Here is a 15,144-nt window from a genome sequence, read left to right as displayed (position 1 = left end):
TTCTTTTAGCTCTATTTTGTGAGATTGCTCTTGTGTGCATGCGTTTGTGTCTGTCCACTGCTAATCTTGCATAATGCTCCACCAAACTGCATGCTCAAGGACCTCTTGCAGTGACTCACACTTTCCCAAAACACCTTTTATTGCCTGTGTGATACTGCCATCGACTGCCTGCTGACTCCTTACTCACTACTCTGTCAGTGATAACAGCTATAGCCCCAGCCGCTACTCTGAGACACAGTAGGGGAAAGCCAGGAGTGGTCACAGATGCTCTCCACGGCCTGCAGTCCTTCAAAATGACAGAAGACTTTTGGATTTTACGACATTGTTAAAAAAAGAATTTAAAAAGGAGGGAGAATATTTGGTTAACAGAATCTCTGCTGTATGTCGTAGTGGAAAACTGTTAGCCTTCTATTGTTTTGGACGATGTGTTCGGCTATCAGCTAGCAGCTACCGGACTGCACGTGCAGTTGACTTTATTGCGGCCAGAGGCAGTTATTCCTGGACTTTTTCTTGGGCATCAACTTCACATTTACACACCTATTGTCAAAAAATAGACTTGAAGCCTGAATAAACGCTTCAAGTCTCGGTAACGCCTGTGAGACGGAGCTGAGACAGCCCCTGCATAGAGCCGGTGCAGACATCTGCATAGATCAAGATGAGTGCCTATCTTTTGTGTGAAAAACACATCTGACACACTTGCGGTCTAGACGGGGTTAACCCATTGAGGATTTTGTTCATTCTATCACACAATACAGCAGATGTCATGCAGACACAGCTTGCTGAGATCTGCACTAAGATCTACTGAGTCCCCCATTCTACTTCACTGGGTTTTCATAGAAACAAAAAAAAAGTTATAAAAAGTCAAAATACAGTATGTTGAAAAAAGTCATAGTATAGTTTGTTGAAAAAAGTAGTAAAAAGTCATAGTATAGAATGTCCAAAACACATCATAAATAGTGATTGTATAGTATGTACAATAATTCATTGTATTGTATTTTTAAAAAATCATGGTATAGTCTGTCGGAAAAAGTCATACAATTTTAAAATGTTGAAATAACATCATAAAATGTTACAGTATAGTATGTCAAGAAAAGTCACAGTAAAGTTTGTTGAAAAAAGTCATAAGAAGTCAAGATACAGTATATCAAAAACAACCTAATAAAGAGTCACACTATAGTATGTCCAAAGAAAAAAGTCATAGTATAGTATGTCATAAAATTTCACTGTATAGGATGTCATAAAAAAGTCAAAAGTGTCATAGAATAGTTTGTCATAAAAAGTGAAAATGTTCATTGTATAGTACATCACAAAAAAGTAATTGTATAGTGAATCATAAATATATTTTACATTTAAAATCTTATAGTATGTCAGAACATGCTGCCATTAGTGCAACTAAAAAGTGATAATATCGTTACGGGTCTAAAAAGTCAAAGTAAACTATGTCATAAACTAGAATTATCACCTCAACCAACAAGTCAATTTGTAGTTTACATCCATGTTCGTCCAAAATGTTGTCACTTCAGATATTCAGATATTCGTGTGAAATTGTCATAATTATCATCGGTATTCTTTACCTAAGGTCAAAAAATGTTTTGTGAGGTCACAGTGACCGCGACCTTTGACCTTTTACCACCGATTCTAATCAGTTCGGCCTTGAGTCCAAGTAGTCAAGACATGAACCTGCGGTGAGTCATGTATCGTGTTGGTTTGATTAACTGAGCAAAGTGACACAACAGAGCGGGGATGAGAATTAAGTAAGAAGTTAATCCCAGATGAATAGACCAGGTACGATCTGTTTCCCCCGAGAGCATCCATCTCTCTGCCCTCTGCCTCTCCTGCTGCAGAATGATATCATTTAACTAGTGAACATTTTGATCAATAATACACTTGCCTGCACTGCTGAGACAGGTATTTTGTGCTGATATGTCAGGGGTTAATAAAAATTAATGTAATTTACCGCTAGGCATTAGCCATGCATGGAGAAGTGAATTTGCCACTGTAAGCAGAACCAGATAAGAAATATGCATATGGAAATGAAATTAAATCGTTAGTTTAGTGCCAATGGTAAAGTATGGATATCATCCTGTCACTTTGCAATTATTGATAGACTGTAATGTAAACCTAATTTCAGTCTTACTTTGTTGGAACAAGATGAAGAGAATACAGTCCTGCTAGGCACAGCAATGCTTTAGTAAGCAGGGCAAAATACAAAAAAATCTCAATACTAGTATGTTAATGTTTACGTTAGCGGCACCAGACCTAAGGGGAAACCTGGACCGGCAGCAAAGGTTCCCGTCATGCTCATGCCAAAGCTTGCTTAATTCTGACCTGCGTGTCACATTAGCCTGTAGCGATGTTCTCCCTAATGGATCCACAGCCGCACCAAAGCGCCATCTACCGACGTGATAGTGTATTACCTTGATACGGGCGTTGGACAAATAACAATCATGCTAGAAGACAAGTCAAAGTATCAAGATCAAGGTATTACAATTCGTCCTGATGGGGGACATGGATTTCTCTGCTACATTTTCAGGGCAATCCTGGATCTACTTTTCTAAACTTGCAAGTCAAATCCTATCCGAGCTAATTATTTGTTACCTCTTCCTCAAAGAACAGAAGGTAAACTAGATTAATGACATACAGCCTTACAGCTACACTGTGTGGATCAATGTTTCAACAAATAATCCATACCCCGGGCACCCGCGGGTGGCGCCTCCACTCCTCTCACTCAACAGTCATAAACAACAGCTCAAAGAGCTTCCACATTGACCCCAAGGGCTCTTGCCTCCGCCGCCGTCACATACAAGATAGCGTGGCATGTTTTATAGATGCATAACATTCAAACACACAAAAATAAGGACGTTATTACTCAGTCTCACTCTTATATTGGCTTTTTATGACACAGTTGGAGCAAATGTCATTGAGATTGAGCATTCAAAATGCACAAGTAATACCATCTGTATTACCACTCATAAAAGAGGGCATCAATCACTTGAACTGACCTTTTTTTCCCCCTGATAAAGTGTCTCATCAATGAGCCACATCCCAGTGCCTGAGGGCTAAAGGACGATTGGTTGAAATCAATGCAATGTCAAGTATTGTTAGTGAACAATATGCCCCATGATTCAATATTCCGTACTTTCTTGATTGCATTGTAGACACCACCGACAAGCAGCATTAATGGGCCGAGCATGTGATTCATGGTAACTGATTGACTGCACAGGCTATTACGGGCATCCACTTTCATGCACCAGCATGACAGCAGCATCAGTGGCCGTAAATTGTCTGTGACTTGGCCAAATGCCAAGAATGTGTGTCTCGTCAGCTTGCATGCAGATTAATGCATGGTTATCTCTTTGTGGGTGACTGTTGACTTTTGGAAGGCATACCAAAGACACAGGGCTTTGGCTCACAGTTTTGGTTTGTTTACTGGAACCCTCCTGGACCTCCTGTAGCCTATATGACGTCCTCTCACCACAATGACTTCAATTTTACTATTTATCATTTCCTGTTTTGATCCAAGTTGCTTTAATTGCTTAATAATTACAGCGAACTGAGTAAACTTTGTTCTGTACTCTTGTTTTTCATGTCAGTTTTCTTTTCCCTTTCATATTTTTCCGTCCCATGAGTCCTCGACCTCACATATTGTAGGTCATTTAATTGTCTTCCACATCCCTCCCTCACTGGCATTTCCTAATGAATGTATCGTCCCTGGGCCCACACACAGAGGTTGCTTCATTGACTATTGGAGCAGCTCGACCCGTGTGTGTGGAACCTTTAATTGTTTTTTCCCAGAGTCTGACAGCCGTCGACACATGATGGATTTGCCACACAATTTATCTCTGACACGGAAAAGGACAATCCTTGTATACCTTGAAAACATTCATGGTCAAATGAGAACTTCTGCAAAATGCGGCTAATACAAACAGATTTTTTAATGGGTGGATTTCCAAGCTTGGTTTTAGAGGGGAGAAGTGTTTCTCATTTGGAGTTGAAAGTATATTCAAAGGAAATCCCCAGGGCTAAATGGGCTGTTCCACAAACTCCACAATTTACCACAAGTCTCTCTCTACCTCATGAACTGTTGGCTGTGATGGAAGTGTTAAATGAGCTGCGGTTTCTGGAAAAGAAAATAACCCATCGACATGCCCCTCATGTGAAACCTATTATAAAAACCTAATCTCAAACTAATTTAGCATTCTATTTCTTGCACTCTAAAGCATTTGTAACACTGAAATAGATTAATCAGACACATTAAAGCAACAATGCAATTTAAGGTATACCAAGCTGCAAAATGCATAATAAGCTGTATGGTTTCAATGAAGGAATGTAGCACAAATTGCTCTGAGAAAGCCATTTTTCAGACCCCTTTATTATTTCCAAGGTCACTTTGACCACCAAAACCCAGAGATGCTTCCTCATCACAGCTCCTGTAAGTCATTATCATTATTTATGCATGCATGGAGCAACTGGGGGCCTAATTCTTCAGTGATATGACGGATAGTAGGTGAGTGTCGATTACACAAAAAATCATTTTGAATGAAGCAGATGTCATTTTTCAACCTTGAAATCCTTATTTCTTTTAAGGAGTACTTTTAAATTGGATTGTGGATTTTACAGAAGCTTCTTTTGTATTTCTGAGCCCGTAAACAAGCAGCATTCTCACTTTCAAAGATATTCTGTGGTCTTACAGAGCGGCACCCGGAGAAAAGTGGTCCCCATGGGCCAAAGCAGCCACTCCCAGATTGTACTCAGATCCTGTAGTGAAGTACCCCTCCTGTGTACAAGTACAAATCAAAGTCCTCTACTTAAGTTAATGTACAGAAGTATATTCAGCAAAATGTACTAACTATCAAAGAAATGGTTCTATAGAAAATGGCCCCTGTGACTGAAGCATTATTATATATATCATTATCAAACTGTTAATAATTAAATTGGACTGTTGTAGTTGGCTGAGGTGGAGCTAGTATTAATGTTCAGACATTTTTAGTCGAGTGGTTCCCAACCTCCAAAGCGTCACACAATAAATCAGAGGGGTCATGAGATGATTGGAGTAGGGAAGAAGGAAAGAAAACAACAAAACAAAGAGAAAAAGTTCTGAATTATTGGCTAATTTGCCCTCTTTGGACCTTAGTCCAAGCCTTAAGTTAAAGAAATCCTCGGAGAGTCTCTTTTTTTAAATGTCAAAGCAAAAAGGGGGAGAGTCCACTGGTTTAATCTTTAGAAATTAATTATATTTTCTAAGCTTATTATATGTTTCTTTGTACACTTTCTACATCAGAAAAGTATAACTAATAACTATCAGTCAAACTAATTTAGTGGAGTCGAACTTTCCACCATCTGTCAGGACTCAGTGCCAACTTGCCTCACCTCAAGGAACGCCGTTATGACTACCGATAAATTCATTTATCACCGACATCTTGTTCTGAGCAACACGTTTTCTCCCAACCATGTTCTGGTGTCACAGTGTTATAGCCGGAACAATCGAATCAATTGTTATATGAATAGTAAAACATGAGTTTCAACAGATAAAAAGACATTACAGAAAAGTCAGAGTACTTCAAAATGGAGCAGCCATTAGTGCAACTGACAAGAAGAGAAGAAACGCTGCCTTTATTTAAGAAGTTGTCCATCATGGCTAGAGAATAATCCGATTTCAATTAAAGGGGAAAATGTTGATTGTCATGGGACCCAGAGCGAGTCACTGGTATGTGTCTTAAGTGTCTGACTTCACTCTATTTCATTATCTCCCTCCTGCCTGCATGGATTTCCTTTTACCTTTACCCGGCAGCCATTCAATGTCCCGCTCACTCAATAGTTCTACCTATAGAAGTGTTCAAGAGAAATCAATAGAAGAGCGGTGACGTGGAGTCAATTCACAGTGAAACATTTACACTTGGTGCTCTGAGTTTTTATAAATTGATTACTGTTATTGCAGTAACACCCTTCACTCTAGTCTCAAAGTGTTCAAGTGTGGAAATTATAATAGCAGCTGGGAGATTGTTTGACCCCATACCTAAGATATCAATGGGTCACTATTTGACACAAAACCAACAATTTAAGATCAATTACTTGTGCTTGGCCTCATTCTAGACATAAAGGACGAAGCAATTCACAATCCATGAACAATTCCATGCAGCATGAAGGTAATATTTGACATTTTAAATATAGATTGGATTTCATTTGCAAAAAGGCTTGCAACTTTTTATAACATGTGAATGACAATTTAATAAGAAGATTAAGTTCTAAGCCTGTTGTCAGATCACCAAGGTCTACCGTGTGACATCAGCTTTAATCCAGGAGGCTTCTCAAATGATTATCTCTACAACACACAAACGTTGATGTGATAATCTTTTGTGCCGTTATTTTGGCTGGATTTACTGTATATGAAGGTGTTTAACTCATGTACTGTTAGAATAACAGATACATCATAATTAATGTCTCACTAAACGGCCGATGAACCACAGAAGCAAAAAGCAGCATCATTCCCTCAGCACATAATCTAAAGTTTCCAAGGTTAAATGTGTGTAGGTATGTGGTTATTACACATCCAAGCGACCAACTATACCAATAAATAAATAATAGTAATAAAAAAATATTAGAAATGTTGGATAAAATGTTTGGCAGGATGAATCTGGATAGGGGCAAAGAAAGAGCAGCGCTTGATGGATATGATCACGCATGCAGGTGAAAAATAGTTCTCATTCTCTAGTTGTAATTAGAAGAGGAAACCTGACCGGTCCTTCATAAATTAAATGCAAATTCATTGAAATACAGATTAAAGATGTACACATCACCTTCCAGGTGTCAGCCTGAGCGGGCTTGTCATGCGTTATGACATGACGGCACTCTCTCTGATTATGTATAGCAGCGTTTTCCTCACATGCTTTCCGCTGCAGTCTTTCCTGCTCTGCTTTCTAATGAACAGCACTTTTGAGCACTGGAGCAGAAAGTCATAAAAGCATCATTTGGCTTCATGCAACCACTTTGAGCAACCTTTCATTCCACTGCACTTTCCTTTAATTTCATTAGAAAATGTGTGAATGCAACAGGAAAGGAAATGTAAAGGAAAAACTCTGCAGAACTATCTAGTTGACGTCCGCATGGTTTTTATCAAATTAAAATCAGCACATGCCTTGCTCAGCGATAGATAGAGGTCTAAATCATCACGCATTCATCTCGAGCTATTCAGGACCCTATCCATATTCCTAATTTAATTAACATTTCCTCATCATAATTATACAGTCTGGCATTTATATGGCTTGTCCACAAAGAGCACTGTCCAATGTAATCTTCCGCAGCACTTAGTGATTAATATTAGTCTATTTCCCTGACTCCAAGTGAAGGCTGTAATGCTACTTCACATGTTAAGAGCAATCATTCATACGATTGTTCTCTCCATCAGATCGACTAAAGGTGTGAAATGCAGAGAAGATTCAGCTGAGGTGAAGCCAGCGATGGACAGAGTTGGATGATAATCAACAGCGGAGGATTTAATATTATTTTAAACCTTGTGTGACACATATTTCTATCTTTCGTTGCATTTTGATTTCTTGGACTTGCATTATTCATGAAACCGCAAATGACTAGCTTGAGCACACAATCTCACATAAAGAGAGGAGATATATGCCCGTAAGGAAATAGAGTTTAATATGGATTTAAGGTTAGAATTAACTGATAATGTAAAACTCTTAGCAGTTGCATTCTCTTGACTATATACCTCCAGCTGTGGCCCTTTGTCCACTCACTTTGTGCAATTATGTTGTGGAGGAAAAGAGGATCCACAAATTGTAAGACCTCTATTCTACCCATGTTGCCTTCTGGGAATTTACCACAATGACTAAAAGCTATAATCCCTTCTACTTAAAATACTGTTGTCTTTGGCTCTGTTGTGACGGGGCTGGTTCACAGAAACCTCTCCTCTGCTCTCAACTGTCAGTGCGTGTCAATATTATTAAGGTGTTGGTGTCTCAGGAGAAATCCTCCCATCGGAGGCTACATCTCCTGTTTTTCTACATACTCCTCCATTATATACAGTGAATACAAATAACAAACACTATCTCTCTCTCTCTGTTTTGCTTCTGGCCACTCGTGCAGTCTGTGACAACAACACGCATAGTGGCTGAATAGAAACTCTCCTCTATTATTGTGAAACGACAGCACCTGGGGTAGCACGGCAGATCTTTTTCAGCGCGTCGTTGTGTTCACAGCGCATGTCATCAGCTTGAGGATGATGCCGTAAGGTTGTTTCCCACACGTGTAAAGTCCTCGGCCACGTTTACATGCATATTCAAAAATGTCAATGCAATACGACAGTATTGAGTAGCTGCTTCATCTCCCTGTTAGTATGCAGAGAAAATACCATTGACTGACCATATAACACAAATGTGAATATAATATCCGATGTGATGGTGTCACACAGCACTGGTGGCTTTGACTGACAACCCTGATGTAGTTTTTCTCTTCTTGAAAACTTGAAAAAGTTTACTGGAAAAGCTGCTATAGAACGAAAAGAAACTCAAATCTATACACTCTTACTAACCCTCACTTACTTTTCACTATAACAAAAAAGTTAGTAAATGTCAAGGTATAAGTAAAGGTTGGTGATGTTGTATATATTTCTTACTGTCAACTAATTCCATAAAAAGACTAAAATCATTGTGCTAATTCATCTCTCAATACTTTTCAACGTCTCCTGCCTGCCTGTGACCCTCAGGCCATTCTTTCCATGCTGAAGAGGTGAATCTTTAAAAAACAAGTCCCAACTAAATACTTTAAAAGGGTTAAATACTTTCATAAAACAGCTGAGGCATTGTTGGTTTTAGCATACGTCCATCAAACAATTTTCATCTGCAGATCAATAACCATTCGGTACTCCGGTGAGTTTTTTACAGCAGCAGGTCGGTTTCTGTGGCTTTGACTCAAAATAAATGACGACGCCCATACGTCCTGGTAATGAATGATCATGGATTCCAATGCAACAATGTGGCAATACGCTATATATCAGATGTGAATTGCGGAATGCACTTCATCAGGTTTTGGGAACACAGACAATACTTGGTAAAAGTTTAAATTCACTGTTGGCTGTGCTATTTTCATGAGGTTTGTGGCAAAAACAAAAAAAAAAGACCATATTTACAAATTAAATTACGCATATCCCCAAATGCATGTGGAAGGTAGGGGAAACACATAGGACAGGTGACCCACACATCAAAGAGCTAACACCATTTGGCAGACAAACACACTTAATATCTGTGGGAAATGTAGAGTCTGCGATGCAGCTGACCTGCACGTGTTTGGGCTTTGAGATGGCATCCACACGAAGAGATGCAACCTGCAAAGAAAGGTTCAATCAAACACAGGAGGGTTTTTATGACAGCAAGGGGATAATTCTAATCACTGATTATTAGTTGCAATACCAGTAAAAGAGACATTATTGTGTGGATGCAACTTTTATAATTGGAAATTGTTCATATCCTCTATATTTAACCTGCTGTAGCTCTTCACCCTCAACTGAAATGCCCAAGGTTTCAACAACAGACCTTTTGCTGCAATAAAGTCATTTCTCCTCATCTATTTATCCCACTATTAATCAAAAGAAATACTGCCTTGTAGCAGTAAGCAAAGTCAAGCACTAAACTTCTGATTTGCTCTATAAAATGCCTTTTTTTTCTTTCTTTTTTCTCTGGTACATGTGTGCAGCAAATGCTACAAATTCAGAGTAGAGATATGGTTATCTCTGTACAAATGCCTTCAAGGCAGGAAACCTTTTGTACTCTCACTGTTGCTCTCTCTCAGTCATGCTCCAATGGGGATAGAAGCATGGTGAATGAATTTGAAAAAAAATCTCAACAGGAGACAAAACTGACATATTAAAGACGGAACCATTTAACGGCTGCGTGGAAAATCTGGGGGAGAATGTGCATAAAACAATGAAGCCGCGAGCAAATGGCTCTCTTGAAAAAGGGTACATCGTGCAGAGGAGCTTGAGTATAATACTCAAGGTGGGAGCTCAGCAGTCTCCTCTTCAACCTGAAACACTGACTTTAAATACCCACGGCAATGAGTGCTGCAGCAAACTGAGCTACTGGAAGTCCTACAGACCACATTCCTACTAGAGCGCAAAGAAAGCTACTGAATGAATAATATTTTGAATCATCACCAGACTTTAATCTGATTTAAAATTGAGTTCTGAAATATTCATTTTGCATCTAATGTACTGGCTTAATGACCACACTTGCAATAGTTAAATATTTACCAGCACGTATAACATTTTACACGCAAAAGAATAATTAAGAGAAAAGTATTTTATTAACTTAATACATTTCAGAATTGGATTGATTTCCCCATATATACTGTTTATGGTCTTACTATATATATATATATTACAACACCACCACTAAACATGACCTCAATGCATACATATGATGGAATTAACACCACACAAAAAAACACATTATGGGCATTATAAAAGTAGACTTATTATTGTGGGCTATGAGCCACTGAGTCTATATGTGATTGCACTTTAGGCCTACTGTTTGTATAATCAGTCAGACATTGTTTTACCGCACTTATCTGTAGCTGACGAACTCTTGGAAAGCACCTTCCAGCTCCTTGATGAGTTGATGGCGAACACCTGCCGTTCATTAGCTGCCTTCTGATTGGCTAGTTGCCGCTTGTCTGCCCATGTCTGTGTCTTGCCTGTAAACACTGAAACAATTCAAAAATAGCAACCACTGTGAGTATTATTATGTGGTCGTCGTCACATCCTCCCCATTTCCCCCAATAGAAAGTTAACATCATTTAAATGACAACCCGAGTTATCTAATGTGTTTTCCAGTGTTGCTAATGATATCATACCGTGTGCTTTGACTAACGCTGGTTTAGCAGAGGTGAAGAGGAGTTCTGCCAAAAAAAAAAAAAAAATAACCGTTACAGCAGCAAGTGCAGAGGGACTTACATGACATGGATATGGACTTTATTTCAACAGGAAAGAAATGGGCCTCGACGTCCAATCCTGTGAGTCAGATACATTCTGTCTGTCTGCATGCCTATGTCTCTCTGCTGGCTGGTTTCTTCTCCGATACCCAACCTGAATGTCTCCCTGCCTTACTGTGTCGGTCAGTGTGCTGTTCATGCTGCCCTCTTGTTGGTGCTATGGAAGTCATCTGAATCGTATCTTGTTTGCCACTGAAGCTGTTGTTCTATGTCATAAGTTACTGTCTTCAGTACACAGACACAGTTGCAGGGACATAGCTTGCTGGAATTTTGTGGGATTGTGTAATAGTTGGTTGTTCAGTCACATGTTGATTGTGTGGTATTTGTGCATGAGCCTCTGCAGAAGGTCTGGCTGGATGCTTGTTCTGTTTTTAAGCTGTATAGTGAGTCATTAGCTAACTACAACACTGTGTCATAGGTTATCCTTTTTAAGCATACGAGTGTGTAAGTCATGTATTTGATACATGCATTGATACTGTTTACATAAACTTTTATTATGTACTGATCTCTGTACTGGTATTAGCGTATAGGCTTTGTGGTGATGTTATATATTTTGTATGCTTAGAATAAATTGTATAAGTCGTGCATTTATGATCAGTTACCTCTTAGACTTGACGGGTTTATGAAGCAGTCCACTGAGCACTTAGTTTTAGTTTAACTTGCGGGCCTGTGGTTTACACGGGGTTTTAAACACTAAGGAAGTTTAGAGGCTGGTTGGTTCATCAGCAAATAAACTACAATTATGAATGAATATTAAGCTTTTTGCATAGGTTGTGGATAATTAGACATTTCAGCATTCGAGGAAATCAATTTTCTCAATATTGATAATTGTAATTACTTCTCCTTAAATACGTTTATATTCCCCAGAGTTTAACTTGAATGGAATCACAACAACATAGAGGTCACAAGAGGTTAAAGTCTATTATTGATTAGAAAAGTAATTAACTTGAATGAGTCATGACAAGTACCTTAACCAGCATCAGTCATGCTCAGATGAGACAGTGAACTCATTTTATAAAGCCAGTTACCAGAAAATGAAAGGAAGCTGTGGATGATGGACAGACAGATGGGCAAACATGAATACCCAGTAATCACAATCTTTTCCCTTTGACACCAAGTCCTTTTGAGCTACAAGCATGCAGGCTCAAAGTCCCAATCAAACCTCTTCACATAGCAATTCATCTCAGCAGTAAATTGTCTGTCACCAAAAATAAGTTTCTGGATTTTTTTTTGGTGGTTTGAAGTAAGGTCTCAGAAATGACTGATTTCAGTTGTTACTAATTTCAAAGCTGGCATACAGAATTAATGTCAGAAAGGTGTACAGATGTGCACTTTTTGTCAGTTAATCAGGTACACCTAGCTAAGACTAATGCAGTCTAATACAACAGTTGTGCAATAAATCCTACCGTCATGGAGGCTATGATGTTCAGTTTTTGCTGAAACTGTTTTTAAGGAGGTGTTGATTCAGCTGTTTTTGCAGGATGTTGTTTGTGAAGCTGGTGAATTGTCTTGAGTTATTCTTTGGTGTTTCTACTATGTTGTCCTCTCCATTTATATCAGTGAGGGGTGGGGCTAAATAATAGAAGCACCTCTCTGCATAACAGTTCAACAGCACCACAAACTAGTGGTAGACTGCATTGGTTTTTGCTAGTTGTATCTAATAAACTGGAAACTGAGTGTCGGTGCTCTCAAACTGCAAGTCCCTTTTTTGGAAAAATAATTAGAAAAGATACGGAGATATAACTACCTTCATGGATGAACTATGGCCAACTTTTGACTGAGATAATATTTAATCACATTTGAATTCAGAAATAAAAAAACATTTTAAATCCACCCAAGTTTCATTGAGAAAATTGATCATTAATTACACACCAGTCCATGTTCTTAAAATAACATTTCAGTTCTGATTTCAATATGATGAGACTGACTTTCAAAATAAGATGGACAAATGTAGTTTTCTGTAGTTGTCATACTGAATGCAGTAACAATGATGTGAAGTGTACCTCTCAATCACCACTATTCCTCATTATTACATCTGGTAAGAGAATTACGATTTGGTCAGTAAAAGAATCCAGCTGATGTTTGCAGACAGTTTGACATTTGTGTCAGTATTTAACGTAATGAGGGCCTGAACATCCTTATGAGTGGAGCAAGTTGTCCATTTGAGGCCTGTCACACTACAGTTATATGTCCGGTATATTTCCTACTTCCAAAATATAACAATGTCCACCAAATGGCCAGTTATGCGGCTGTGTATAGTGTGGGCATTTAATGACTTTTGTTATAGTATATTCTGCCCAAAAACACTCAGGGCTAAGAATTGCATCACAGCAGCTGTGCTTTCCCATTGTTGGTTGATCGCACCAATTATCCCTTAGACCACATAAGAAGGGCTCAATGATTCTTTAGATGCTTGCTTTTGACTTGGCTGACATATCAGAACAACAGGTATAAGACTCCAATTACTCCTCTGCAATAAAACTACCTTTAACCTCTTAATGCCCAAGAAGAGAGGTACAACAAAATCAGCTAGCAATTTGCAGTTAGATTGTGCTTTCATAAAAGTATGTGAATGAGCTTGCCATGGAAAGAGCTAATCCAGCCTCTATGTTTCAGCTACGATCTCTGTGGAAGGCCATGGAAGCAGGCCTCTCTGCTGGCAGACCCTCCAGTTGTAAACACACAAGTAAATGTTCAGTTGATCCAAGGCCTGAAGGACTTGATTTAAATACTTTACCACAGAATTTAAATGAACTCAATGCATATTTATTAAGGTCAACTACTGGATATTAATTCAAAACAAACAATCGCTATCTTTTAACTGCAGTTGAGAGATTAAATGTGGTATGGTAGGATATTTCAGATTGATATAACTCAATTCACTCTACAACTCATGTTGAGCTGCTTTACTCCCGTATGACTCATAATGCTTCTTCATTCTAGATCGACTGCTTCACCGTGTCTGAAAACAGGACTAGACTTGTGCTGCAGATAAGATAAAAACTCTTTCATTGCTTCTATATCACGGGTTCTATTCAGTCCCACTCGGAGGTGGGACTCTTTTATTAGATGCATCGATCAAAGCAGCTCTGGCAATCAAGTCACATAGACCTCGCCATTCATTTTCATTATCTGCGGGCTTCACGGGGCTGGAGAGGAGCAGACCATCTGTGAGGCCCACAGTGGAATCATCATTGCTATACCTTTCAAAGGATTTCCACTCTAACACTTTGCTCATTTTATCTGATGCATCAGGCCTCTTTCAATGCACACAGATATCAAAGCAGAGAGAGTTTGTTGTCGTGCGGGTTTCAGATGATCAAATCCTTCATATTACCATATTTACTTAAGCACGCCTACCTAGATGTCAGATGTGACTGTGTTATTGTCTGAGCTTTATTGCACCGCCTATCTGTCTCATTACATACTGCTATCGGAGTAATTTGACAGAGAATGTATTTGAAAAAGATTTGCTTCTTACAGACAATGGTGTTCCTGCATATTCTACTTCAGACATGTGTTCCCTGCTCTTTTCGCCTCCTGGGTTTTCTGAATATGAATAGACAGGTTGAATGAAATGATGATATCTTTGAATAGTGCCTCTGTCTGAGAGCCACAGCTGACAACAAATGATACCGCGTCCCCTCATCAAAAGGCTCATTATTCCAGACAATTTCAGTACATTCATTATTTGCAGCGTATTTTCATTCCCTCACTTATTCCTTGTTGTAAGGGATATCGTTCGGCTGTCTTGCAGTCAGCTAAAATAGTGTCAGACCTAATCATGAGGGCCTTTAATATTTCTCTTTCATCCACAGTCAACAAACCCAGTTCAGAGGCTTCTAATGGGATAATGGTGTTGTAATAGGCTCTACAGAGTAGTTTCTCCGCATCATTCTCACAGAGATTGAATAACAACGTGAGGAGTAAGTATCTATGAGAAGTTCATTATCACTGCTCCATGCAAGGCATATTTATCTGTAAAAGCCCAAATGTGTATAGATGCTCTTATTGAGCTTTGAGGTGCACATGAAGAGGAATATAGTTGTGTGTTAAATACGCATAAAAGCACATTCTTTGCAATATCTGCAAATTAATTCAGTAATAGAAGATAGTAATGGATAACTGGCCATTAAATGTTCTCTG

The sequence above is a fragment of the Anarhichas minor genome, unplaced genomic scaffold, assembly GCF_050575085.1.
Source record: "Anarhichas minor isolate MPS153535 unplaced genomic scaffold, ASM5057508v1 ptg000011l, whole genome shotgun sequence".
NCBI lineage: Eukaryota > Metazoa > Chordata > Actinopteri > Perciformes > Anarhichadidae > Anarhichas > Anarhichas minor.
Note: the sequence above shows the minus strand (reverse complement) of the source record.